The sequence below is a fragment of the Pinus tabuliformis genome, chromosome 6 (assembly GCF_031772625.1).
Source record: "Pinus tabuliformis cultivar Carrire ecotype Pingquan chromosome 6, CPIR1, whole genome shotgun sequence".
Taxonomy (NCBI): domain Eukaryota; kingdom Viridiplantae; phylum Streptophyta; class Pinopsida; order Pinales; family Pinaceae; genus Pinus; species Pinus tabuliformis.
The window spans coordinates 784,573,721-784,588,971 of record NC_142292.1 but is presented as its reverse complement, the minus strand read 5'-3'; the positions used below and the strand labels follow the sequence as shown (position 1 = coordinate 784,588,971).

General features: G+C 40.6%; 1 pseudogene; it reads left to right on the top strand.

The window, feature by feature from the left end:
• Window positions 1-6,648: 6,648 nt before the first annotated feature.
• LOC149261086 (UNC93-like protein 1 pseudogene) lies at window positions 6,649-8,596 on the top strand (annotated as a pseudogene).
• The last annotated feature ends 6,655 nt before the right edge of the window (window positions 8,597-15,251 follow it).

The window sequence follows — 15,251 nt, the reverse complement described above, 5'->3', positions numbered from 1 at the left end:
GTTGCAATGGACCTTTTAAGATGTGGACCCAATTTACCAAAGCTCCTCGAGACCGCTTTGAACAGGAGGACTCTTTTTTGGGTCGTCTTACTAAGCACCGACAGACAGGTAGTGTGGATGAATATATTACAGCTTTTGAAGCCTTAGCCTTCCGCACTTGGGGTCTCTCAAATGATTTCTACACGGAATGTTTTATCAGTGGTCTTAAAGAAGCCATCAAAGCTCAAGTCTTACTGCACCACCCTCCCACTTGGACAGAGGCTTACAAGGTAGCTTGTAACATGGAACGTGCATTAGCAGCCCAATACAGTCGCCCAAATTTCCCCACTAAAGGTCGTCTCCCACAGGCTCACAACACGACTCAAACACTTAAGGTCCAAAAGGTGTCACCGGCGGAAATGGCTGAAAGAAGGAAGCAAGGAATATGTTACTACTGTGATGAAAAGTACTCCCCAGGTCATAAATGCAAGGAGCCCAAATTTTTTCAAATAGATGCCACTGACTACAGCTCAACAGAGGAAGATCCACCACTTGAGGAACATGAGGCGCTAGAAGAAGACAACCCAAAGGAGAATGTCTCTGATGAACCAGTTATTTCGTTGCATGCATTGGCAGGGATTTCTTCCCCTCAAACTCTCAAAATTAGGGGTTTTCTTAAACATCGCCCAGTAGTAGTCTTGATTGATAGTGGAAGTACCCATAATTTCATCCATCAAAAAATCGCAGAAGCAGTGCATTGTTTTGTAAGAGCAGTTTCTAACTTCCAAGTCCAAATTGCGGATGGGGGCATAATGAAATGTGAAGGCCGCTGTGAAAATGTCAAACTTCAAATTGGGGATTATCAGTTGAAAACCCACATGTTTGCCATACACATGGGGGGTTGCGACATTGTCCTCGGCGTTGAATGGCTACGCATGCTTGGGCCAATCACAATGGATTTTCAGGAGTTATATATGAGTTTTAAGCAGAACAACTACACACATACCCTCCGTGGACTCCAGGCGGGAGCCCCCTCTATTATCAGCTCGCATCAGATGGAAAAATTGTTAAAAAAGGGCAATCATGGAGTGGTAGCTCAATTTAATGCCATCTAGGTCGTCGAAACCAAATCTCTGCCAATTCATCCTGAGATGCAATAGATTTTAAATAACCATCTGGCGATCTTTGACAAGCCTCATGAGATTCCACCCTCGCGAGGGGAACATGATCATAGCATCACCTTGGTTCCAGGGGCCCAACCCCCAAATGTGCGACCATACAGATATCGGTTCACCCAAAAGAATGAAATAGAAAAAATCATCAAGGAACTTTTGGAAGCAGGTGTCATTCGTCCCAGTATTAGTCCTTATTCATCCCCAGTGGTCATGGTACTCAAGAAAGATGGGGAGTGGCGGATGTGTCCCGACTTCAAGGCCCTCAATAAGTTGATAGTCAAAGATAAATTTCCCATTCCGGTGGTTGACGATCTACTGGACGAACTCAATGGGGCTCAATTCTTTACTAAGATGGATGTTCGCTCAGGCTACCACCAAATTCGCATGAAGGAAGTCGACATTCCCAAGATTGCTTTCCGAACTTATGAAGGCCATTATGAGTTCCTGGTCATGCCATTTGGTCTTTGTAATGCCCCCTCTACTTTTCAGAGCCTTATGAATCACATTCTCAAACCATATCTCAGGAAATTTGTCCTTGTCTTCTTCGATGACATCCTGATCTATAGTGGCACTTGGGCTGCACATCTTCAACATGTAGATCTACTCTTACACCTGCTCCACAAGCATAAATTATTTGTCAAGATGTCCAAGTGTGCATTTGGCATGGAAGAAGTTGAGTATTTGGGCCACATTGTGGGGCGTCAAGGTGTCAAGGTGGACCCCAAAAAGATCCAGGCAATGCAAGAATGGCCTCAACCTAAGACATTGAAGAGCTTGAGAGGATTTCTGGGTCTCATAGGCTATTATCGTAAATTTGTCTGCAACTATGGCCGCATAGCGAAGCCCCTCACTCAACTCCTAAAGAAAAATTCCTTCTTCTGGAATGAGGAAGCACAACAGGCATTTACCGCTCTCAAAAACGCCATGTGTTCCACTCGAGTCTTAGCACTACCTGACTTCACCAAATCCTTTGTCATTGAATGTGATGCTTCGGGGACCGGTATTGGGGCGGTCTTAATGCAGGAAGGGCGACCTTTGGCCTTCACAGGCCAACAACTAAGTGGGAGGAATCTGGGCCAATCTACCTACGAAAAAGAAATGATGGCCATCTTACATGCCGTCGAGACCTGGTGACCTAATTGGGGCGACGTTTCCAAATCCGCACAGATCATCACAGTCTTAAATATTTTTTGGAGCAACGCCTATCCTCCCCGTAACAAAATAAATGGCTCGCCAAAATGCTGGGATATGATTATGAGATCATTTACAAGAAAGGGAAAGACAATAGTGAAGCAGATGCATTATCTCGCCAATTTGAGGAAGAAAGTACTCTGCTAGCAATTTCCCTCCCTATTCCAGAATGGATTGAAGAGGCTCACAAGGAATGGTTTTCACACCCCGGGTTATCCCAACTCATTGCTCAATTGCAGGTAGATCCAAATTCCACCAAGGGCTACTCGTGGCAGGATGATATTCTTCGCTACAAGGATAGAGTCGTAATATCCCCCACATCCACCCTCAAAGGTCACATTTTGGCAGAATTGCACTCATCGCCCATTGCAGGACATTCGGGCTTTCAGAAGACGTATGCTCACACTAGAAGATCATTTTTTTGGACAGGCATGAAAAAGGACATCCTTACTTTTGTAGCAGAATGCGATGTCTGTCAACGCCACAAAGGGGAAACAGTCAACACACCAAGCACATTACAACCATTGCCCATTCCGACATCCATTTGGACGGAAGTTTCTATGGATTTCATTACAGGTCTTCCAAAGTCCGGGAACAAGTCAGTCATCATGGTGGTTGTGGACCGACTATCGAAGTATGCTCATTTCTACGCACTACCCCACCAATTTACACCAACTTTGGTCGCTCAATATTTCATGGACCAGATTTTCAAATTGCATGGCATGCCCACTTCTATTGTGTCCGATCGCGACCCGATCTTCACCAGTAATTTTTGGTAGGAACTCTTCAGGATACAAGGCACTCAACTAAAACTCAGTACTTCCTATCATCCGCAAACGGATGGTCAAACTGAAGCCGTCAACAAATGTCTAGAAACCTACCTTAGGTGTTTCACTTCAGAAAAGCAACACCTTTGGGTACAGTGGTTACCTCTGGCTGAATGGTGGTATAACACCAACTATCATGCCACCACCAAAATGACTCCCTATGAAGCAGTATATGGTCAACTTCCGCCTTCCCCTACTTCTTATCTCAAGGGGTGCTCCAAAGTACAAGCAGTGGATAAACTCCTACAACACCGCGCAACCATGCTCGCCCATCTTAGAGAGAATCTTCGTCAAGCTCAGAACCGCATGAAGCAACAGGTAGACCAGCATCGCTCAGAGCGCCAATTTCAAGAAGGGGATCAGGTCTTTTTGAGGCTGCAACCATATAAGCAAACATCACTCAAAGACAAGGGTTGTCAGAAGCTATCTCCAAAATTCTACGGACCATACCAAGTACTTCAGCGCATTGGAGAAGTGGCTTACAAGTTGGCTTTGCCACCTACTGCAAAAATCCATCTAGTTTTCCATGTATCGTGCCTCAAGAAAGTGATCGAGAACAATTGTCGAGTTCAAACCAGTCTACCTAAATTGGACGAAGAAGGGTCAATCTAGCTTCAACCCGAACATGTTCTAGACACAAGAAAAAAACACCTGCGCGGCCCCATGATTAAGGAAGTCCTCGTCAAATGGAAAGACACCTCTCTGGAAGATGCAACTTGGGAACCAGCCACTATTCTTCAGTAGTTTCCGTAGCTTCAGCCTTGAGGACAAGGCTAGTCTTAAGGGGGAGGGCATGTTAGGGTCCCACCCTAACCCCCTTATTTATGTCATGGGATCACGTCATAATCAAGAGTCAATAAAGCCCATATTAATATTTGTAAATGGTTAACCCGCAATTAATGACGGGACCACAGTTAGTTGCAAAAGGGCCGTAGATTAGATAGATGGTATTAATAAAACCCACGGTATTGGCCCGTGGTATTGCATGTATGAGTCATATATAAAGGATAGAGACTCCGAGCGAGGAGTATCGTCTCTTATTTTGTAATCGAGCTCTGCTCTATTGGAGGTTGCCCCCTCGAAGAGGCAAGTGAAAATTACTCTCTGAATAATAAAATCATTGCTATTTTGTGTCCTGGGTATCTTTTCTTCGCATATTCTGTATTGGGTATCATTTTTGCAGGTTAAGAGCATAACAGTTTGCAATTCTCCAAGAGTGATCAAAGTATATTATGATTTTTTATATGGGATATGGGACATATAAGTATTTTGACTTTCATAATGGTTTTTGGTTAAGACACATATTGTATTTGATATTATAGTGACCATAGTGGTGAAAGGTTACATTAAGAAAGGGAAACAATTAGCTGGGTTAATATATAGTGCAATATATAGGAATATCTAATAATAAATTCATTATAAGTGGTTTTATTCTTTATGAAAATATTTTTTTGTTGTGTTTGCGTTCTTCAATTTATGCCTTATGGCGTTTCCTTTGCAACATCTGGTGCAAATGCTAGAATTATCGTGTTTAAAATTAGATTAAACTGATAATATTGAATTTTTTACATCATAACCACATTTTCTATTGTATCTTCATTTTCTTTACTAATTTGCAACATTTTCTTTCTTTCTTGTCAAACAACCATTAAGATAAGATTATTGTATCTTCATTTTCTTTCCTAATTTGCAACATTTTCTTTCTTTCTTGTCAAACAACCATTAAGACAAGATTGTTCAATTCTGACAACCATTCAGACAATATTGTTCAATTATGAAATTACCCCATTAGATGGTGGTAACTACACTTAGTGATTGAAACGTTTTTTATATTCTTGTAAATAACTACTACCATCTCTTTTATATTTTTAGATGATTCTGTGATTGAAAACCATAATGCTTACAAAAACCTAGCATTTCTTCCATTTGAACTTACTGTAATAAAGCTTACTATTCAGCCTAGCATTTGTAAAATCAAACTTCATTTAAAACGTGTATTACTTCTCTTATCTTAAAAAGCCTTTTTCTTTACTAACTCTCTAGTTTTTGAAAACGTAGAAATTAATGCTATAAAAGAAATTTGAGAAAAAATAAGTGTGCTTCCCATAAAACTATGTAGAGTTTTGAATCGGGGAGAAGTGTTAAATGAAACTCTAGGGCTATTTAATAACCACACAACATAATATTGGTGTGCCTACACGGCTACAACTTAATTTCCTTTTTCCGGTTGGTCTTCCCAAAAGATATAGAGTGCTAATAGTTATCTATACAACTACTATTGTGTCTCCCGCTTCATTTTCTCCATTCGACATCTAGGAAATAAGTTGTCTGTGTGGGTGTCCATGTAGCTACTACTATGAAGGGTTTCTAAGTTGATGTTGAAATCATAGAAAAATTAAACAACATTGTTAATGAAAAGAAACCATATTATTAGAAAAAGACATCAACCAAAGAAACCACATTATTAGATAAAGATATCAACAAAACTTGAATTCATTGTAAGGACCAAATTTGAAAACCATTCTTAAACAAAAACAAAAATGACCAACCAAGCCATACAACAACTCCACTGCAATGTGTATTACATATTACAATATTTCCCTATTAGATGTGGAAAACTTTCCTTTTAATTACATAATTTTTTGAATCTATAAAGCTTGAAGTTTTTAATGGAGATGAAAGTCTATTGATAGTGTTCTTTGATTGAGCAATGTTAAGAGAAAAGTTCAATTCCCTTAAATGTTGAAGGTATATATTTATTTTTTTGGTTTGCTTTAAATTGTTTCAGCGGAACAAAACATATAGTATAAATTAGAAACAAATGAAACTAAAAAAACTTTTTCCATTGTGCAAATAGGTTTATATTTTCAATGATGTAAATTCAAATATTTTCGAAGATTATCTAATGAATAGAAGAGACATATGGTTACCTTTTTTCAATAGAATTTGAGAAAAATGTTTTGCCTATTTACTAAATTCTATTAAGATTTTATAGTGTTTTAATGTAGCCACTTTTTAAATTTTAAAGATTCAAGACACCATTTCATTTTGGCATTTTTTTATAAAGAATTTATTTAATATACACTTGTTAATAAAAGTATATTTTTTTTTTTATAACTTTTCATTTTTGAAGAGTTAAATAAATATATGCTTTTCCAAATAAAATTAAGACCATCCCCTCAAATTTAATCATTGATTGTATAATAGCTGACATAATACAATACAATTAGGAATTTGAATGCATGAGAGCTATGTGGAAAGTGATGTCATAGATTGGAAATTGCACACGTATCTTCCGGGCGTTGCTTTTCTCTTTACTTTTGTGATGGCAGGCCCTACATCTCTCAATCCATTATAGCCAATAGAAAGGGTTGAAAGATCTGACTTGTCCATTTCTTAGGAAAGGCGGGCTGCTCATAAATCGAGAATGCCCATTACAGCGCTTTGCAAGACCGGCTGCTCATACATCAAGAATTTCCACAAAAGTCCGAAGTTGGGCTCCACAGAAATACTGATTTTAGCTCTCAAAGCCCATCATTAAATCTGGGAGTTAATTGGATTTGGGATTACAGGGCTGCCTCGTAATCTGCCGATGACGAATGTTAATCGTGATGAAGAAGAGGGACCCGGTGAGAAGGTTCCTCATTCCAAACGGTTCCGCTACAATTCCCCCGTCACTCAGGTGCTTCTGATATCTCTGGTCTGCTTCTGCCAATCGGGCATGATCAACGCCCTCGCTGGATTGGGCGGAAGCGGACAGGAGAATGACCAGGCCTCCAACGATGCCAACACTGCCCTTTACGCGACCTTTGCAGTCTTCGGCATTTTCGCGGGCGGAATTTACAACATCCTCGGCCCTCGCGCGACCATGTTCGCAGGCTGCTGCGCTTCTGCTCCCTACGCCGGTTCTTTTCTCTACTATAGTCATCACCATAAAGAGACTTTTCCTATTATTGCAGGCTTGTTTGCGGGCGTCGGAGGTGGACTGCTCTGGGCCGGACAGGGTTCGATCATGACCTCGTATCCCACCGAGGGCACGAAAGGCAGATACATTTCTCTGTTCTGGGTTATATACAATCTAGGAGGAGTCGTAGGCGGTTTCGTTCCCTTTATATTGAATTATCACAGCAAAGCCGCTTCTGTTAACGACGGTACCTATATAGCCTACATGTGTTTCATGGCCTCTGGGGCTGTTGTGAGTTTGGCCTTGCTTTCACCCAACAAAGTGGTCAGGAGCGATGGCAGCAACCCGACTCTGCGTAACTACTCCAACGTTAGCACAGAGGCCAGGGAGGTTCTCAAGCTACTCGCCAACTGGAAGATGATGCTGCTCTTCCCTGCTGCATGGGCCAGCAAGTTCTTTTACACTTATGAATTCAACAACGTTAATGGCAAGATTTTTACAGTGAGGACCAGAGGGTTCAACAATGTTTCTTTCTGGGGTTCTCAGATGTTAGGGTCTGTGATAATTGGGCAGGTTCTTGATTTTAGTTTCCTGAGCAGGAAGAAAAGAGGGCTTCTTGGCGTGGCCATCGTTGCAGTACTGGGGACTGCAATCTGGGGAGGTGGTCTCGCCAATCAGCTGAGATATAGCAGACATAAGCACTTGCAGCCGCTCGATTTAAGAGACTCCGGGTCTGCTTTTGCAGGGCAATTTGTTTTATATTTCAGCTATGGATTACTGGACTCCATGTTCCAGACTCTGTGTTTTTGGACGATCGGAGCTTTGGCAGATGACTCCTATATTCTGAGCAGGTACAGTGGACTCTTCAAAGCCGTTCAGAGTGCAGGACAAGCGGTGGCTTGGGCTACGGACAGGCAGAGTGTTTCTCTGCTGGAGGAGCTCATAATCAACTGGAGTCTTCTTACAATCAGCTTCCCCTTCTTGATTATCCTCATTGCCTTGGCTGTACATGATGGTGAGACTGCTACGGCTACTGCCACAGAACCCGAAGCAGGCTGAAGAGAAGCAGTGATCAAAGCTGAAAGGAAATAGTTTTGTATCAAGCTGAAGGGAAATTGATCAAGCTATGCGTTGATCAATTTCTCAGAGACGAGCGTTTCTTTAGGCGAAGTCTTGTTATAGATCTGTCGAAGCCTTGTTATACGGTAGGGTTTGCTGGGATTTTCGGTTTTTTGCGTTTGTTTCTTCCTGAAAACAAGTTTGCTTTGTCGTATTTATTCTACAAATTTAGATCTGTCCTATGTCGTATCTATTCTGTTGGATTTATTGTCCAGAAGTATCGTACTCACGTTGTTAGGATACAAAGCTATCATTGTATGATCTCAAAATAGACTTTCTTCTATTTGCTTGAAGCAAGGGGATGAAATCTAGATTTTGAGTCTATGGTTTTCCGAGTGTTCTGCCTTTTCTTTTACCTTCTGCTCTGGTAGCAAGTGAACCACTTTTCTTTACTCGGCTGTTCGGATGTGCTGGCACAGATTTGTCACACATGGTGGAAAAATGGTCATTTGGGTAACTTGTTTGGCATTTCAAAGAGATGACGAGAGACGGTAATAAGAGAGGAAATAGGATCAATAGCCATGCATCCTTAATTACATGTTAGGTATATAATTATGGATATTTGAGATGTTCACGAAAGTTCAAATATAAAACTGCATAACCTTTGATTTTAAGAGTCTTAAATAACTCTGGTAGACCATAGATTTTATAACGCTTGGGTTCTAACTAACTTGCACATCGTTTTATTTTATTTATGACAGTTTTATTTTATTTATGAATAGATGTAAAACGATGTACAGAAAGATTATATAAACATTTTATTTATGAATAAATTTGTATGTTTATGCGACAAATAGTTTATTAAAAAGATCATTTTCTCTAAAAATTAGATTAGGTCATAGTTTAATTACAGAGGAAATCATATTTTTTTTAACATTTTTTATAGTCAATGTTCAAAATTTGATAGATATTTTTAAAAATCATAAAATTAGTTGTTTAATTTCTAATGACCCTCAAGGTTTTTCTAGGGTGTAGAATCCATTTATGTATTCAAAAGTGCATTCTAAATAATAAGAATCCACAAACTTACTAAAATTTGTATTACCAAATTACCACAAAAAGTCAGTTTGTATATTAGTTATACTAAGTCATTGCTAATTAATTGTGATGACTATTACATGCTATATTGTTAGAAATATGACGGCTACATACAATGCCATAGAATGCCATGTGAATAACACCTCACATATTTTATGCCATAATTTCTGTATATGGTTGCCATATTCAAGCATGATTTTGAGATATTTTTGTAGTTTTTTTCTTTTAGTTTTTAAGAAAACCATCAAAAAAAAAAAATCCTTGAAAGTAATATATTTGCCATTAGTTACTTCCTACCATAATTTGGGCAATTCTTTTCATAAAAATGGATAGGAATAAGATGCAAATAAATATGGAGCTCCTCTTCACATCTCAATTTACTAGTTCCTACTATAGGATTCAATTGACCATGATTAGTCTATGCCAAGGAAAGGATCTCACACTGGATTGTCCTGTGACCACTATTAGTTAAGAATTGACCAACGCAGTTTATAATTCTTAACTTTGAGAGATAAATATTTATTTTTCAAGTTTATTAAAAAACTATTTTTTAAATATTTGATGTGACCATAACTCAAATGTCTTATCGCAACTTTTGCACAATACAACTATCTCACGTATTTATTTTATTCTATAATTTATGTATATGGCTGCAATATTCATGCATTATTTTAGTATTGAGTGTAGTGATATTTGGCTTTTAACCATTCCAAGAAAACTATCCAAAAATATAATCTTTGAAAATAGTTCATACTATGGTAAATAACATCTTTAACATTAGTTACCTCCCATCATAAGTAACTTCATAAAACATGAATACTAATAAGATGTAAATACATACACTTAGTTAGTTCCCACCATTATTTCTGCTTTCATCGGCACTTATGTAGAGTAAAACTATAAATGTGTAGACTTATTGTGGTTAGTACCCACCAAAATAGTTATAGATCCTGAGGAAGTAATTAATTTATCCACCCTTAGGTAAATAAAATATTTACCATTAGTTACTTCCCACCATAATTCAAGCAAGTCTTTGTGTAAAAAATGGATATGAATGAGATGTAAGTAAATATACTTACCGGAAGTTACTTCCCACCATTATTTATGTTTTCTCAACCCTTATGTAAGTGTAAATTTCAAATGTGTAGACTTGCTGGTGTTTACTATTATGCAAGTCCTTGAGGTTAGGAAAGCAACTAATTGATGCACTTCACATCCCAATTTATTAGTTCTTTCCCAAGCAAAACTATAGAACTCAATTTGTATATTGACCACTAATAATTTATCATTGACCAATGCAAATTATATTTCCTAATAGTAGGGACTAAGTTTCCTTGAAACACTTGTTTAGTGTTAGATATTGGAATCAACTCAAAAGTGATATAACTCATTTATGTTACAGAGATATTAGGGATGATTCATATTAATTCTAAGATGTTTGGAGTAGTTTGAATTCTTAATGATATTAGTGTGCAATAATATTTTAAGAAAATGCTTAAGTATAATAAAGAAAACAAAGTTTATATAAATTAATAAAATTATATAAATTAATAGTAAATTGTTAAAAAAATAATCTAATTGTTTTTTATTAATTATGTTTAATTATTTAACTAATGTAGTCATATAAATAGGTAACTAAGAATAGGATAAGGAACGATCAGGAGGATGGAGTGCTCCGCGATAGACCATAAGGGTTTTCGTTAACCCCTTACTGTTACCTGTTATCACTCTGCCCGTGAACCTGTTGCTGCCTGTCGTTGTTACCTGGCCCGATTTTTCAGGTCCATCTGTCGCTTTCAGGATGTCGACAACTATAATGGGTGAATCAATGGAAACAGAGGAGGAGGTTGATTATTCAGAAGATCCGCATCCTGAACAAGTTATATTTGGGTGCCCTAAATTTTCATCTGTAGAAGTAGGCCCTAGCCGTCCATCGAACCCATCGCCGCCTATTCCCTCTCCGGTGGTAACCCGGCCGGATCATCGCTCTACTCATCACTCTATCGGAAATTCTCCCCGAGGCTCCCCTCCTTCGGATCTTCCCCCTCTGTCCCCTGGGACCCTTCGCTTTCTATCGACCATTATCCCTCCGTCGCCCTCTTTTGATCTGCATCCGCACAATACTACCTTCTTCGCCGCGACATCTTCGAGACCTCCTCTTTCGGCAGCTACAACCCCTTCTGCTTCCCTTCACTCGCCCTCGGGCTGTTTTGAGACTCCAGCTGTTAGGGTTAGACCTGCAAAACCAATCCATTTGGAAGGCTCCCCGGATCCATTAGTGGACCACCCATCTGCTTCGCGTACTGGAAATAAAAGAACTAAGTGTGTTAAAGTGACCTCAAAGGATATCTCGATTCGTTTTGGAGATACCTTTTCTAGCGGGGAAGTAGCTACCATGGTGAGTACCATACTTATTGCACATGTCTGAGGGAGGGCGTATTCGACGACCTGGCTCACCCAATGGGTAAAGGAAATCTGGGGATGGATCCTCAAGGAATTACCTGAGGTACAAGTTTTACCTAGAGGCTAGTTTGCCCTACACTTTGCAAAGGAGAACTATACAGACTTGGTGCTGGCTAGATATTGGCACATTGAGATGGCGTCGGTTCTGTTAAAGAGATGGAGCCCTCTCTTTGATCCGGAGAGAGAACAAATTGGGGCTGGTCCGCTGTGGGTTCGTCTGTCGGGGCTCCCTCTACAGTACTGGAGTGAGGAGGTTTTCATGCGCATTGGGAATGCTCTGGGGTCATATCTTGACCATGATCGAACCTTCGTAGAGTCAAGAAACAGAACCCTCGCGCGCATCTTGGTATACTTGGATACCCACGAAGGATTGGAGGAGAAGATTACCCTGCACTGGGGGAAATTTACAAGGGTACAGATATTGGACTACGAAGGGGTTCCATTTAGATGTTGCTGCTGCCACAAGGTAGGGCATATATTCAAGGACTGCCCCCTCAACAAGAAACCGGAAGATATCCCTGCGCCATCCAATGCACCTTCGAGGACTATCTCGCCAGCCAACTTGCGTACATCGGCGCCAGGACCTCCCATCATCAACCCTCAAAATGTATCAAGCGTCACTCGCAAAACTCTCTTGTCGTCGATCACCAGATCTCGGGTTGTTGTTGAAGCTGCCATTGCTTCGGGTACATCTCTCTCTCCTCCTTTATCTTGTATTTCTCCTTGGTCCTCATTGCATATTCCATCTATGTCTGCTGCATATTGCACATTACCCACTTCCCATGTCTATACTCCATCAGCTCCCTCCTTGCATTCTCTTCCCTCCCACTCCTCTTCTCCATCCTCATCTTGGGGGACCAAGCATCCTTATAATCTCCGCCCTCGCATTCATTCCCATGGATCCCATCTAAAAATTGCTGGTTTGGTTCTTGTAACTACCGGGTCAACTCCCTTGACTGTTCGAGGGAGAAAATAATTCATGTCGAAAACTATCAGGCATGCTGGAGCGGAGATGGCCTCTGGCTGCCAATCCACTATTGACAGGGTTCTTAGAGCAGCGAACACCCCTGGCAATCTCCCTCCATGAAGTGTCTTTCCTTTATTTCCAGAGGCTTGGCTAGTGCCTCCAAGAAACTAGCTTTGAATTTTTGAGACAGTTCTTGTCGACATCATTCTCCTCCAAGAAACCCTCAGCCCAGCTGATCCTATCTCTGTTGCTTTATCCTCTATTATCCCGGGATGGACATTTTTGGCTATGGATGCTACTGGTAGATCAGGGGGCCTCGCGATAGACTACAATCCATCAACCATCAATGCACAAGCTAACTGGGGAGGACAGGGGTTTATGGGCATAGACCTCTTTTCAGCCGACCTAGGGTACAACCTTGGGGTTATTAACTTATACGGCCCATGTCAACAAAGGGAGAACTTTTGACATCATTTTCTAGGACTATCCATATTCTCTGCTGACAACATCATTAGTGGGGATGACTTAAATTTATCCCTGGGATATGGCGAATCTTGGGGATCCATGGTTGAAGTAGACTCAATCACAGGTTATATGTCAGACCTTTTGGAGAGACATAACCTTATTGATGTCCTAATGCACAAACCACTCCCTACTTGGAGGAACAGAAGAATTGGAGAGGCTGCACTTGACAGATTTATCATGAAAGGACCCGTTATTCAACAGCTGCATTTCTACAAACAATGGGTTGGATCTGGAGGAATTTCGGATCACTACCCTATATACCTGGAGATCTTGGGACCTCACAAAAAGCCAAAAGCCCCATTCAAGTTCAATCATGGCTGGCTTCAGGATCCTTCATATATCAATATGGTCAAGGAATTTTGGACTTCTAACCCGATTGATAGGTCAGAATCCTTGGCAAAAGGTTTCTGCTCTAACCTATCTCAGCTCAAGCACCTCTCTATCAAATGGGCCAGAGAAAAATACCAAAAGGAAAACTCAGCCCTTCTGCTCATAGAATCAGAACTCTCCACTTTATTGGATGAACGAGGCTTAGGGTTTTCCACAGCAGAGGACAAATCCCACCTGGTGGATCTGGAAAACCAGAAGTCAAAGATTTTAAAAGACAGAGAGGAATCCATCCATCTTCGTAGCAGAGCCATTTGGTTAAAAGCAGGAGATGACAACACTCGTTTCTTCCATAATTATGCAAAAGGCAGAAAGGTCAAAAACACCATCTGGAATATCCCATTGCCAGAGGGGGGAGTGGCTGACTCCTTCAACAAGCTCTCACATCTGGGATCTTCTCACTTCAGGAACCTCTACAAACAACCTCCTGGCTCGACTATTGCTGATATCATCAACATTATTGGACACTTCCCCAGGTTTGTAAATGAGGATGAGGCAGAGGCATTATATGATCCAGTGACACCTGGGGAACTTGAGGGCACTTTAAAATGGTTCAAAAAGGAAAAAATCCCGGGCCTGGATGGCTGGACCATTGAGTTCTACATTTCTTTCTATGAACTTCTCAGCCATGATTTACTAAGGGTTATGGAGGAATGCAGGGTACCTGGGTCACTTTACAATTCCATCAATTCGACATTCATAGCCCTTATTCCCAAATCGGACTCCCCTTCCTCCTTTGATGATTACCTCCCCATTCCTCTGTGCAACGTGCTCTATAGGATCATCTCCAAGATCATTGCAAATCACCTCCGACCTATCCCATCCCGTCATATTTCCCCTCAACAATTTTCCTTCCTTGAACATTGTCAGATCCATTAAGCCATTGGTTCGGCACAAGAAGCCTTTCACACCATTTGGACCAAACACCATAAGGCCATTATCCTAAAGATTGATTTGGCCAAGGCCTTTGATCATGTCAGCTGGCTCTACATCAATATGCTCCTCATCCATCTGGGCTTCCCCAACAATTTCATCACCTGGATCATGGCTTGCATCACCACCCCCACCTTCAGTGTTCTCATCAATGGGTCAGCATCTCAGTTTTTTCACTCTGAACAAGGTCTCAGACAGGGTTTCCCTCTGTCTCCCCTACTTTTCTTGATAGTCATGGATGGTCTAAGTCGATTGATTGCTTCAGCTAAAAGAAATGGGGATCTTTGTGGACTCAAAATATCTGATGACTGCTTTCTCACCCATCTTCTTTTTGTGGATGATGTCATGATTTTCCTTGATGGCAGCATCAGGGACTCTCGTACATTTTCGAAAATCCTCACCCTTTTTTCATCTGCCACTGGGATGCTTGCAAATCATACAAAATCATCAATCATTCTTACCAGAACTTCTATCCATGAGTCTCAATTTGCTCGTCAACTGTTTCCATTCTGCATTAGTCCCTTAGATCGTGGTATTAAGTATTTAGGTTTCTGGATCAAGCTGGTCAGCCAAAAGATAGCTGACTGGATCTGGCTCGTATCAAAACTGGAAAAGCAGCTTAACATATGGAGTCACCGATACCTATCCAGAGCTAGTAGACTTGTATTGGTTAAATTTGTTCTGGAGACAACACTGGTCTTTTGGATGGCTATTGCATGGATTCCGAGAAACATCTTGGCAAG